Here is a 12,515-nt window from a genome sequence, read left to right on the forward strand (position 1 = left end):
CTGCATTCTCTCGTAAGGGAATGCAGTCTTCCCAGCTATCTTCCACTCCTCCAGTTCATGAATGTCTTTTTGGGATCAGAGCAGGCTTTACATTTTCGGAAGACACGTCAAATACAAGAGCGCACAGTGGCAGCAGATGCAACTCCTGCATTCTCTCGTAAGGGAATGCAGTCTTCCCAGCTATCTTCCACTCCTCCAGTTCATGAATGTCTTTTTGGGATCAGAGCAGGCTTTACATTTTCGGAAGACACGTCAAATACAAGAGCGCACAGTGGCAGCAGATGCAACTCCTGCATTCTCTCGTAAGGGAATGCAGTCTTCCCAGCTATCTTCCACTCCTCCAGTTCATGAATGTCTTTTTGGGATCAGAGCAGGCTTTACATTTTCGGAAGACACGTCAAATACAAGAGCGCACAGTGGCAGCAGATGCAACTCCTGCATTCTCTCGTAAGGGAATGCAGTCTTCCCAGCTATCTTCCACTCCTCCAGTTCATGAATGTCTTTTTGGGATCAGAGCAGGCTTTACATTTTCGGAAGACACGTCAAATACAAGAGCGCACAGTGGCAGCAGATGCAACTCCTGCATTCTCTCGTAAGGGAATGCAGTCTTCCCAGCTATCTTCCACTCCTCCAGTTGATGAATGTCTTTTTGGGATCAGAGCAGGCTTTACATTATTGGAAGACACGTAAAATCAAATACAAGAGTGCCAAGTGGCAGCAGATGCAACTCCTGCATTCTCTCGTAAGGGAATGCAGTCTTCCCAGCTATCTTCCACTCCTCCAGTTGATGATTGTCTTTTTGGGATCAGAGCAGGCTTTACATTTTTGGAAGATACGTCAAATACACAAGCCCACAGTGGCAGCAGATGCAACTCCTGCATTCTCTCGTAAGGGAGTGCAGTATTCCCCAACCTCTTCCGCTCCTCCAGTTGATGATTGTCTTTTTGGGATGAGCGCATTTTTCACATTTTCGGAAGAAGCATTAAATACACAAGCAGCCTAGTGGTGTCAACTGCAATTTATGTGTTCTGTCTACTGTAATGCGGGCTTGCTCACTTACTCCCTTATCTTTCAGTTACTTATAATATTTTTTTATATTAGAGCAGTTCTATACGTATTAAATTTTTGGGGAGAAGGGTACGTCAAAACAAATGTTCGAGCAGCATGATGGGATCAATAGCAAATCCTGCATCTTTTATTAACATAGTATGGTCTTTCTCACTCACTTCGTATATTGCAGTTACTAGTTATAATTTGAATTAAATTTACATCTAACGATTTCAGAGATGTTCAATACACCAAATTTGCCAGCGGCATTGTGGCAGAAATAACAACTCCTGCAATTCCTGTTAAGGGAATGTTGTCATTAAACTTACATCTAGTCCTGCAGTGACTGTTCGTTATTTTGAAATGAAGCTTCATAATTTTTTTTTACTATATTTACTTGCCAAATTTGAATATTTTACATTTATGTTTTTTGATTCAGATATAATTATTTAAAAGAAGTGTACTTTTTTGGTTTATTATTTACCTGCAGGAGTTTTTCCTTCTTTACAAATGTATTTTTTTCTTCATATGCTAATTAAGATTTCAAAACATTTTTATTGATCGAAGCCATTCGTACTTTCAGTATTCATGCAAATGTTAACTGTTTGTAAGCGACGATGAATGGATACAATTTAAAAGGAAAATACTCCGAACATGCTGCATTTGTTCTGATGACAAGTTTTTTACTATTAGAGTGTCAAACTGAAGTGGGAATACTATTCTAATTATTGAGATAGGTAGGCAGGTTTATATTGAGTGAATACCAGTACTGACACATTCTGCATTATATTTAGAATAATTCTGAAATAATTCGTGTTATTTTTAGATTTTTCAATGCCACTTCAGTTCTTACATCAGCAAGTAAGTTTCTCTGCGCTCTACTTTGTAAATATAAGAACGACTTTTTTGTTTGTTCTGTATGGTATGCTAAGTCATGTGTGAATGTCAATGATAATATAAGAAATAAATTTTTGTGTGGTTTTGTCATTTTATTTCATAATATTATGAGTAGTGTTCATGATAGATGAAGAAATATTTAGTCTTATAACTTAGAATAAATGTAGTTTAGAAATATAGATAGATAAGTTAAAGTGAGTGTATTTCACTATACACTAGTCCTGCTAAGTGTTATATTAATTTAACTTATACAAGTTATATATGTTAGGAAAGTGATTACTGCATAAAATATATCTCTTAAATATTGGCAGTGTTTTGTGTAGTAAAATTCATAACTTACTATATACATACATATATTAAAGCCAAATTTCAATTACTGTTTAGATAAAGCAACTAATTGGTACGAAATATTTTCGATAAAGTGTTCCTCCTTCCTTTCAAAACAATATACATGAATTTTGACTACGATTGGAGAATGAATGCCTATAGAATTTATTGTATAAGACTGAATAACATATTCCGTTCTGTTCCTCTGGATAAATAATTTATGAATGTTTCTGCTATAAGTTTCTGCCCAGCTTTACACAAAAAACTGACTTAATTGTTTATTTTTTCCCCCTAAACAGTCGCTTAACGGATTATTTTCTTTCATTATTTTCCACAAAGAGCGGGGGGAAATACTTAAATAAATTTAGCGAAAATTAATTAGCTTAAATGTTTTTTTATTTTATTTAACAATAAACATTGATAACAGTTTCCGACATTTTAGCAAGTTTAAATAATATAAAATTAAAATACAACAGACATGAAAGAGCGCGCGTAACATCGACAGAACATCGCTGTCAACCGTAAAACTACTTTAAATAAACTTTAATGCTCGGTCATTTAGAAGAAAGTTGATTTTATTTTAATAATTTTATGTAATTTATAAGTTATACGTATATGCATGTTCTATAAAATAAAGAAGTAGTTTAAAAATTTTATTTTAGTATATTTAGCTGAACATGTGTGTGAAACCTGGATACTATGAAAATACTTCACATGCTATGAAGATGAAAATTGTTTCAAAGTGAAATTTAGAAAAAAAATTTTTGTGTTTTATATATGACTACAACAGTATCTCGGATTAAAAATTATAAGGATATGTGTAATTTAATAATGAACTTTTTATTGTAATTGTTAATTCATAGTCACGCCATTTTAATGAATTCATATTACCTTTAATAACGTTTTTACTACTATTTAAAAACGAAAAGTATTTTCGTAAATATTTTTATCTGAGGACCAACATATTATTGACTGATAAAACTTTATAGTTTGGCTTCTAGGCGTTTCTGTAAGTAAGTTAATTCGTTAGTTTACAGTATTCCTTACTATTTTCCAAAAGTAACATATTTTCTTTATATCTTCAAAGGAATTACTTTAAAAAAATTCAATGATTGCTCACATAGATATAAGTTTTATAAACAGTAATATATTAAATAAAATGTTTAACAGGTTTAATAAAGCTTTTTATCATGGCAAGAATTTCGAAAAACATTGTATCATAAGTCCAATTAGAAATCTTCCATGTATTTTGATTTTAATGCTAAGTGATGAAAAAGTGAAAAAGCTATATTTTAATAACGTTACTTACTTAAACACTACCAACGAACTTACTTAATAAAACATACTCATAAAATATATATTTAGGTAAACATTTTCATAATAAATAAATATCAATCCTGATGCTCACACAAGAGACTTACCTAAAAACTTACTAGTTCTAATGATAAATATGTGTATATTGTGCTAATCCATATATAATAGAATGTTGGCAAATAGGCATAAAATTGATAAACTTCGACACCGTTTGACCAATCACCACGAAAGTTGGCACATCGAAGTGGATTTTCATGGAGAATGTAATTATGATATCTAATTTATTTTTTTGGAACTTGCCGCTAGATGGCGCTGTTTCACAACTTCTCAACAGTTCAACCGATTGTCATAGCCTAGAGACCTGCGAAATTCGCGGATTCATTGACCGCTAGGATATACTCCACAGTCCTTTAAATACTCGTGGAAATGACACCTGTTCATTGGCTACTGACGCGTGAGACGTCTTAACTAGGCTGTCCGTAATTCGGCACTTTCTTGGTTTAGTGTTTCCCATTGGCTCACAGTTCCCCGGATAAAATGTGGGCCAATCGCAGAAGCGGTACGAAGGTACTACTGGCTCGCTGTATGAAAGATTTTGATGGAGATTAAAAACAGACGAAAACTAGATTCTACTGCGCAGCTTATGTTCCCCCCTTCCTTCTTTGCGACAGAGAATTTCCGTCACTCCCCTCTCTGTCGCAAAGAAGAAAGGGGGGAACCTAAGCTGAGCAGTAGAAGCTAGTTTTCGTCAGTTTTTAATCTCCATCAAAACCTTTCCTACAGCGAGCCAGTAGTATAGTTGTTTTGATGCTAGCCTATCGCGAAATGAATCCGCGAATTTTGCATGTCTCTACCTCATAGGTAAACAGAAAATAATCGGTCTTAGACGTACAAACATCAATTTTATGTCATTTATCTGTGTACACCCCACTGTCAAATAGCGTTATCCATTTTGCTTTAACTCGCGGGAAATATATCAGCCTGTGTTCAGCCCGGGCAACGCCGGGTACTGCAGCGAATATTATTTAATGTAACAGTTTAAACGAAACGCTTTTATGTGTACTGAACATTCTGGGACATTAATTTTTTTTTTTTTAACTCTATAAGTGTACCAGTATTCCTGCTACTGTCGCGGTGAATATTATATTATTCCACATATAAAATTTCTAAAAAATATATTTTTAAGCTTTATGGTTTATGAGCAGTTGGCATTTGCCCGAGTGTACAGAGGCTCGTGGAGGTCATCCTAGAGGTCATTGAACCCGCGAATTACTCCAGTCCCTACTCAACCCTGAAGATGTCTGCTGCAATTCAGCGCGAAACGTCGGCACAATCTGCCATTTCGACGCTGCTCAAACATCAAAAGCCATAAATAGTTTTGATTTGGAATTAATTATTTTAGAGAACTTTTAATTACCCCACGATGTTGCCAATATAATTTAATACATCTCAAAAATCATTTATTATAGACTCTTGCTCAAAATGTTAAAATTTAATTTTTTAAGCTAATATTACAAAAAAAAATAAATAAAATTGTAACCTAAATGGCTTTAGAAACCTGCAAACAACGGAAATTAATTATATACTTATATTTATAAACTATGAAATTAATCTTTTAAACTCGTTTGTAAGTGGTAATAATTGACTTTGGTTATCTGTTGGTAGAAAATATAAATGTTCGTATATTCAACAGTTTCTAGTTATTATCCAGGCGATAAACCCACAGACATAAACTCGTACAACCAAATTTTACAGTTTTGTTTGTGAAATATTTTTCCTGAGTTAAAAAATCAACAAGGAATACTCTTATCGATATTGGTGTTTAATTGCAACGAAACATTGTAATTCACTTGAAAATGTTGTTAACAAAATATCAGAAATATAAATTTTTTCATAATTTTTTTAGTCTCCTGCCTAATTTTTTTTTCTTTGTATGTACTAAATTTAAGAAGACTAAAAGTTACTAAACATATAAATTAAATTGAGCATTGCCTTCTTAGACCTATTATTTGAATTAAGGATTTTATATTAGTCCAGGGAATGTGGTTGAGATAAAATATAGCGAAAAATTATTTTCCAAGAAAAAAAACATGAAACACGTCCTCATACTCCACATCTGTTTTCTTTGTGGAAATAGTTCCACAGATAATGTTCTATGTTTGTTGTAAAGGTAGTGTCAAGTTTAGTTGGTTAGTGTGATAAGGACAATCATAAAATACTGGATAATGTGGTACTTTAAGGAACGGTATTTTTCTGAATTACTCTGTCTACATCATAAACATACTTTTTTCTGGTTAATATTCCTCAGTAAGGAACCAAATAATTAATTTCCGTTTCAAAAAAATATTTCTGTTAAAATTCACAAAAGTGAATTAATAGCTTAAAATTTCATTCATTACATCCTAAATTTACTGTTCGTAGAGATCCTCAGCATATTTTATTACACGTAGGGATGTGAGTTTATTGTTTATTTTATTTTTCCTAAAATGTTTAACATCAAACAAGTAAAACACTTTATTTCAAGATTGTACACAATATATCCAGTACTGGTTTAATGCTTTATACGTGTCAATTATATAGCTGTATTAAAAATAAAAGAATTTAGGTAATGTAAAACAAATTTAAGTACCGTGTCATTTTCATGTGTATGTCATGAATGTTATGAATATAAAAAATAAAATTGTTAATTTAATTGTTTTGTGGCCTCGTCGAATCATTCATTTGCAGTTTATTTGTGCATAAAATGTATTTATTTCGGAAATAAATAGTATGCATTTGTTTTACCTTTGTTATCATCATTATTTCTCCATTCGACAACAACCATGAGTGATTGAGACCCAATTATTTTTCGAGAAAACTCCTTTCCTTCTTAATAATAATCAAATGTTAAAACTAGAAGTTGAAAAAATGCGCAGATTCATTCCTGGATATGTTAAAATTCAAACTTGTATACTATTTTGCTACTTCCGCCATTGTTTCAAATTTTAATTTTCAATTTTTCAGAAAGTTACATATTTTCTTTATATATTTAAAGGAATTACTTCAAAAAAAAATTATATGAGTGTACACAAGATATAAGTTTTTAGAAACAGTAATGTAGCATATAAAATGTTTAACAGTTTTAGATATTTTAATTGCTGTGAACATAACAATGAAGCACAAATAGTCGAAAGGAGTGAATTTTCGAGAAAGAAAAATCACCCTTATTTGGCATTAATTTACTTTTTCAAAATTTCTTATGGATATTATCAAAATGCGCATTTTAAGTTGGCGCGACGACCTTTCAAAAAAAATGTTTACGCCGCAAGAAAGGAAGGTTTTTTTTTGGTAGTAAAAATTAGAGAGGCGTACCTTCGAAATGGATCTCTTAAGGGTTGTTTTTGCTTCCCTCAGACATTAGCGAGGAGAATGTTTAGCCTCTTGTTATTTTTATTTTTTTTTTACCTCAGGGCAATACCAGCCACGAACGACCCAGTGTTTTTTTTCCTCTAGAGAATAACAAGAAGGAAGAATACATTAAAGATAGCCGTTAGCGAGATGGGGCCGTGTTACAACCGCCAACATTTTTGCATTAAAGATTGTAAGAGGGATGTAGTATTCCGTACGTAACTCGCTCCACGGTAATATTTTTATTTCGTGTTTCAACGTAACAAAGCTAGCACAGAGGGACCTAAAACATAGTGGGCTACCACTATCGCTCATAATTAGGGGCATGTTTGAAAATGGGCAGACAGTGTTTTCGGTAGCTGTATGTATTTATCCAGATCAACCAATTAAAAAAAAAAATCATAGATTTTCTTCATTTTGAGTTTTTGCCATGTACCGAAGATGATTGAGCTCGTTTGAAAAAAATAACCATTTACTTCCCATGATTCTAAGCGGTGATTTTAAAGTAAACTTCAGTACTTCGGAAGGTGAACCGCTGATAACTTTCTTGAAGAAGTGAAACGTGTAGATGACTGACTCCAAATGGCACCGTTATTAACGCCGTATTCCCACGATTCTTAAACACACTACAGTCATAAGTATGCGTATCGTACTGCAGTTACCATAAACCAATTGTTTCATCTCTACCGCAAATCATGCAGCCGTGCTCCCCCCTCCCCCTTTACACACCCCCCACCCCCCCCCCCCCCTCGGATTCTCGAGGTCGCCTCGAAGTAGGGCAAGTGATTCCGAACAGTCTCTTCGAGTCGAAACAGAAAAAAAAGTGGGGTGGGGGGGGGGGGGGGGGTTGAACACTCCCCACTGCATACATTTCGTGCATAAATTTCATTGAAAAATTCGGCTGGTAAGTTTGCCACCACGGCAGTTACTTCCAGCCGCTCTGCATACATAGTGCGGGCCAAACGTTTGTGTTAGCTGCGAGGTTCACAAATAATATCCTTGGGCGCGGCGTTTTTACTTCGAGTGCATAGTGGGTCATCATCCGGAAGTTTACGATTCACATAGCCTTCGGTGCACAACCGAATTCTTGTATTCGTGTATCTTCCGGATTAATTTATTTTTGACGTGACAACGTCTAATAAATAGATGAACGCCAGCTGCACGCACGAAAAAGGATGACTCATTGTCCCGTTACGCTCATTGTACGCTTGCGCCGCATCTATCTCTCTTCCACTCGATTGGAACAACCATCGATTTGACTTTTTCGAGGCACATTAAACTTGAAACACTCCCATTCGTTTCCTACTTTTCCTATCATCGTCCTATCCTTAACAGAATAACACAGATTGGAAGAAGTTAAATAGCAAACATGTATAAAAGTTATAGTTAAAATAATCTGTTCGTTAAAGTAATAAACATATTTGAATTAATGAGTGCAAATAAAAGTAGATTTATCAATTAAATTGTAGATTTCATTTCACTACTTCTTTGTATCCATACAAAATAGTGATAATTGAATAAAAATGATTCAATTTTATTTATAAAAGTATGCAATAATTTCATCAATTTTTTTGTTATGACGTTGTCACGTTAAACTATCGTCCGTAAACCAACTTTACAGACAACCGATTTTTTTTAAATTTGGTTTGAGGAGGGAAGGGGGGGGGGGGAGAGAGAAGGGCGGATTAAATGCAAGACATAAAGGTATCAAGAGACGTAACACAGATACTTAATCAGTTAAAAACGAGAAAAAATATTGATTTGAAAACTTATTACGTATCTTTTGTTACGTCACTTGATACTCTGATTGTCGAGTCCTGTTCATTCGCGAGAGAAGCTGTTAAGAGTGTGGCGGCGACTGCGTTTTTGCGCAGGCGCGTGCGTTAACAACGGTTAGTTACACGTGAAGTTCAAATATTCCCCACGAAGACTTGTGTTCGGGCATCATCCATAGGTACGTAACAAACGGCATGTCATTATAAGAGTTGAAACGTGACCTATGTTTGTATCCGCCGGTCTGTTCCGAGTTCCGGGACTTTTGGCCTGCACTATAGAATGAAACTCAAGATTCCTGTGGTTTTGGGAAAACCTAACCTGTACTCTCGCATCCGTTCACTGGCACTTTTTGACACCTCTTTTGGCGTTTTATTCCAACGTTCGCTTTGATAATACTTCTTATCCGCTTCTGCCTTTTTATTATAATTTAAGCCTTATGTTAATTCACGATCTCCAGCTGAATAAAATTAAGGAACAAACATACACTCTAATCGAAAATAAATTAGCCTACACTTATGAAATGTATCTAACAGTCTACAAGTCACATTTCAAATCACAGTGTTCAGACATACCAAAAATGAATTACACTTATAAATTAACCTCTCAAGTCTATTAGTTTTTTTTTTACATTTATAATTGCGCAAATCAATAACTCTTTTCCACGTGGATAAATAAATTGTAGATACTTATAATAAAAGAAATATGGTAGCATGAATCGTTAGCCGTTACGAAAACTGAGGAGTGGACAAACACAAGCAGCGTTACGGGAATTCTGTAGCATCGCTGCTGCGTCATTTCTACCTCTGCCCTGCCGTCTCCCGTTCCGGCCGTTACATTTAGCATATAATTATGTAGAATTATACGGTACGTACCTATCCTCTCCGCTTTGTCCTCTTCCCATTCGACCGTTAGCACATATGTTGTAGTGGCGTCGCCGCTGACTCACTCTCCTCCTCTGCCGGTTCCCCCAGCCACGGACCTAACTATTACCCTCGTGCGATATGAATCTTCGTAACGCTCGAAAATTGTTGCCCCTTCAAGTATTAGAGCCCTGATTCTTTTATAAAAAAAAAAAAATTCTAAATACTAAGCATACTAAACCAATCATAAAAAAATTGATAGATTAAAAATATTTGATTTATGTTTTTAAGGTAATAAATAGTTTTAAGAGGCAACGTGCCTGATTTTAGTTTCCTCTAGTTTTATTTTTCGCTTTGGAAAACAGGATCCATTGTTGCGCCCCGCTCTCAGCCAGGCAGATCGCCGTGTTTTCCTTGGCGCGACTCGTGCTGCTATCTAGCGGCGGACGGTGGAACCTTTTCCAGCAGCTGGCGGAGGCGTCGTTCTAACCGCCAACGGCTTCTCTGCCCTGCAAGAAAAATACGGCGCAGACGCAACGACGACAATGTTTTGTGGCAGAGTCATGGCCCCCACAAGGGTGGGGCTGGGTGGACCCCTGGGTCCAGGGCCCCGTTTATTTTTAAATGTTTAACTATTATAATTTTTTACAAACTAAAAACAATTTCTTTTATCCAATGAAAATTTAGAAGATTTTACACACCTACAGCTAATTAAATTTTTTGGTAACTATTTTCATTTTTTACCTTAGTGTGTGAAATAAATATAAATACTTTCTGTGGTTATTTTAAAGTAAAATAATTTTATAAACAAAGCTTAGTATGGACTTATAAAATAGTAATCATAACTATACCCTGTATTTTCAGGTTTAATAACATTCTAAAAAGGAGTGTAGGTAAGAAATAACCACGTAATTATAATGTAGCGCGTAACTGTAAAATTGGAGGGGGGGGGGGGCCGTAATCGAATGTGGGGCCATGGGCAGAGTACTGGCAGTAGTGTTAGAGTTATGAATATACAAACATAACGTATATACATATTTAAAAAAAACATTATTTTTATTTTCTATTCCTATAATATGAACCCATTTGCAAAGTATTTTGGAATGCTTGGAAAATTATTTCTAGGGTCATGCAATTTATCGCGAAAAAAAATTCCAGACCAGCTATTGTGTTAAAACTTTGTAAAATTGTCTGTGTCTCGTGATTGGCTGGGTTTATTTCGGGCGCGTGTCTATCGCCAGCGCACCAATCACAGCCATCCAGTGCGGACGGCCGCCAATCACAGGTGGGCAGGTCTTATTGCAGACGTGAAAACCGTTAAAATGGCATTTTTAGGGGCTATTATTTTTCACGTTTTGAACTTCCCATTTATCTCGGAGGTGTTCCATATCACTCTAAATCTTCCAATCATTCGGAACTCCCAATGATCGAAGCTGGGTCCGTTTATGAATACATTGCAGCTTCGTTAACAAAAATTAAGTTTCCAAGCTCTCTTTCGAGGTATTCAGCCGATGCTCAGACTGAACGCGGTTTGAAATAAAGCATACCTCTGTTGAATTCGCTCGTTCGCGCAAGTATAACGTCGCGTCTTTGTTTCAGGAGAATTAACGAAGTTTTTTACTTTTATGTTGATCTCTTTTATGTTCTCGTACTGTTTGGGTAAGTTTTTTTTTTCTGGTGTCGAATAAAAATAAAAATAAAAATTTAAACGAACCACTTTTCAAAGCATATTCCCCAGTTTTGTTTCATCTTTGAAGCACAGCCAGAAAAATTTTAATTCAAAGCGTGTGATGTGTCTTCAAAGGAAGAATAAAAATTTATGTTTCTCTCGCAGAGTTAAATATATCACAACAGAAATATTTCTGTGAGATTTTTTTTCTGTTAAACTTTTTTTTTTTCATTTGAGGCCCAATTACACAAGTGTGTGTGTGTGTGTGTAGTAGAGTCTTTGCCAAATACATGCATGTGTGTGTGTGGTAATGAGAATGGCGAATCTTTTCGTCATAGCCTGTTCTGTCTTGTATGACTGTAGCACGGTCCTGGTTGTTTTTTTCTAACAGGTTGTACTCTGGAACCACCGGGAGAATATAGCAAAAACATTTAATGGCAGCGACCAGGACCGTCATAATCATCACCCCAGCCCACGAACATGGAACTTCGACCCATGGAATGCAATACGGAAGCTGTATTGAGCGCTGCGGCTTGTTACTTTAAAAAAAATGGGGGAAGAAGTAATAAAAACCAAGCTGACAGGAGGTAATCCCTCATGAGCGAAGAGTGTGTGTGTATGTGGGGTGGGGGGTTTATGGCGTACAGCTGGACGCTGCTGGTTGAATGGGTGGAGTCATTTGGGCTTAACTGTGCTGGCATGCACGGCCAGCGCCTATTGACGAGGGGCCCAGCGAACACGGATACGATACAGGATGCTTGGAGCTGCCTCCGTCTATCTCTCTCTCTCTCTCTCTTACACACACACACACCTTACTCAAAAACTCCGAATAAGCCCGTGTGTGGGCTCACGTGAAGGTAGTTATGCGAGCGGGTTGGTGAATGCTGGTGGATGGGAAGGGGGGGGGGGGGGTAGAAATTCAATATCAACACTCGCAAGTGACACGTGTCACCAACAATCATGCTGGCACTTTTTTTTCCCCTCCCTTCATTCCTTTGCGTACAACTTTATTCTCTCGGTGCGTAACCGGTGATGAATTTCCTCTGATATATACGCAGGGCGCTCGTTTATTATTATTATTTTTTTAGCGAATTACGTCACGACATGAGTGATTATTTGTGTGTCATGGAAGAAAATATGAAGGACAAAGAAAAAAATGTGAAAGGAACACACAGAAAAAGATAACAAGCAAAATTCAGACGATGTCAAATGTTAAGTGCATAAACAAAAAACTTTCA

The sequence above is a fragment of the Bacillus rossius genome, chromosome 16 (genome assembly GCF_032445375.1).
Source record: "Bacillus rossius redtenbacheri isolate Brsri chromosome 16, Brsri_v3, whole genome shotgun sequence".
Taxonomy (NCBI): Eukaryota; Metazoa; Arthropoda; class Insecta; order Phasmatodea; family Bacillidae; genus Bacillus; species Bacillus rossius.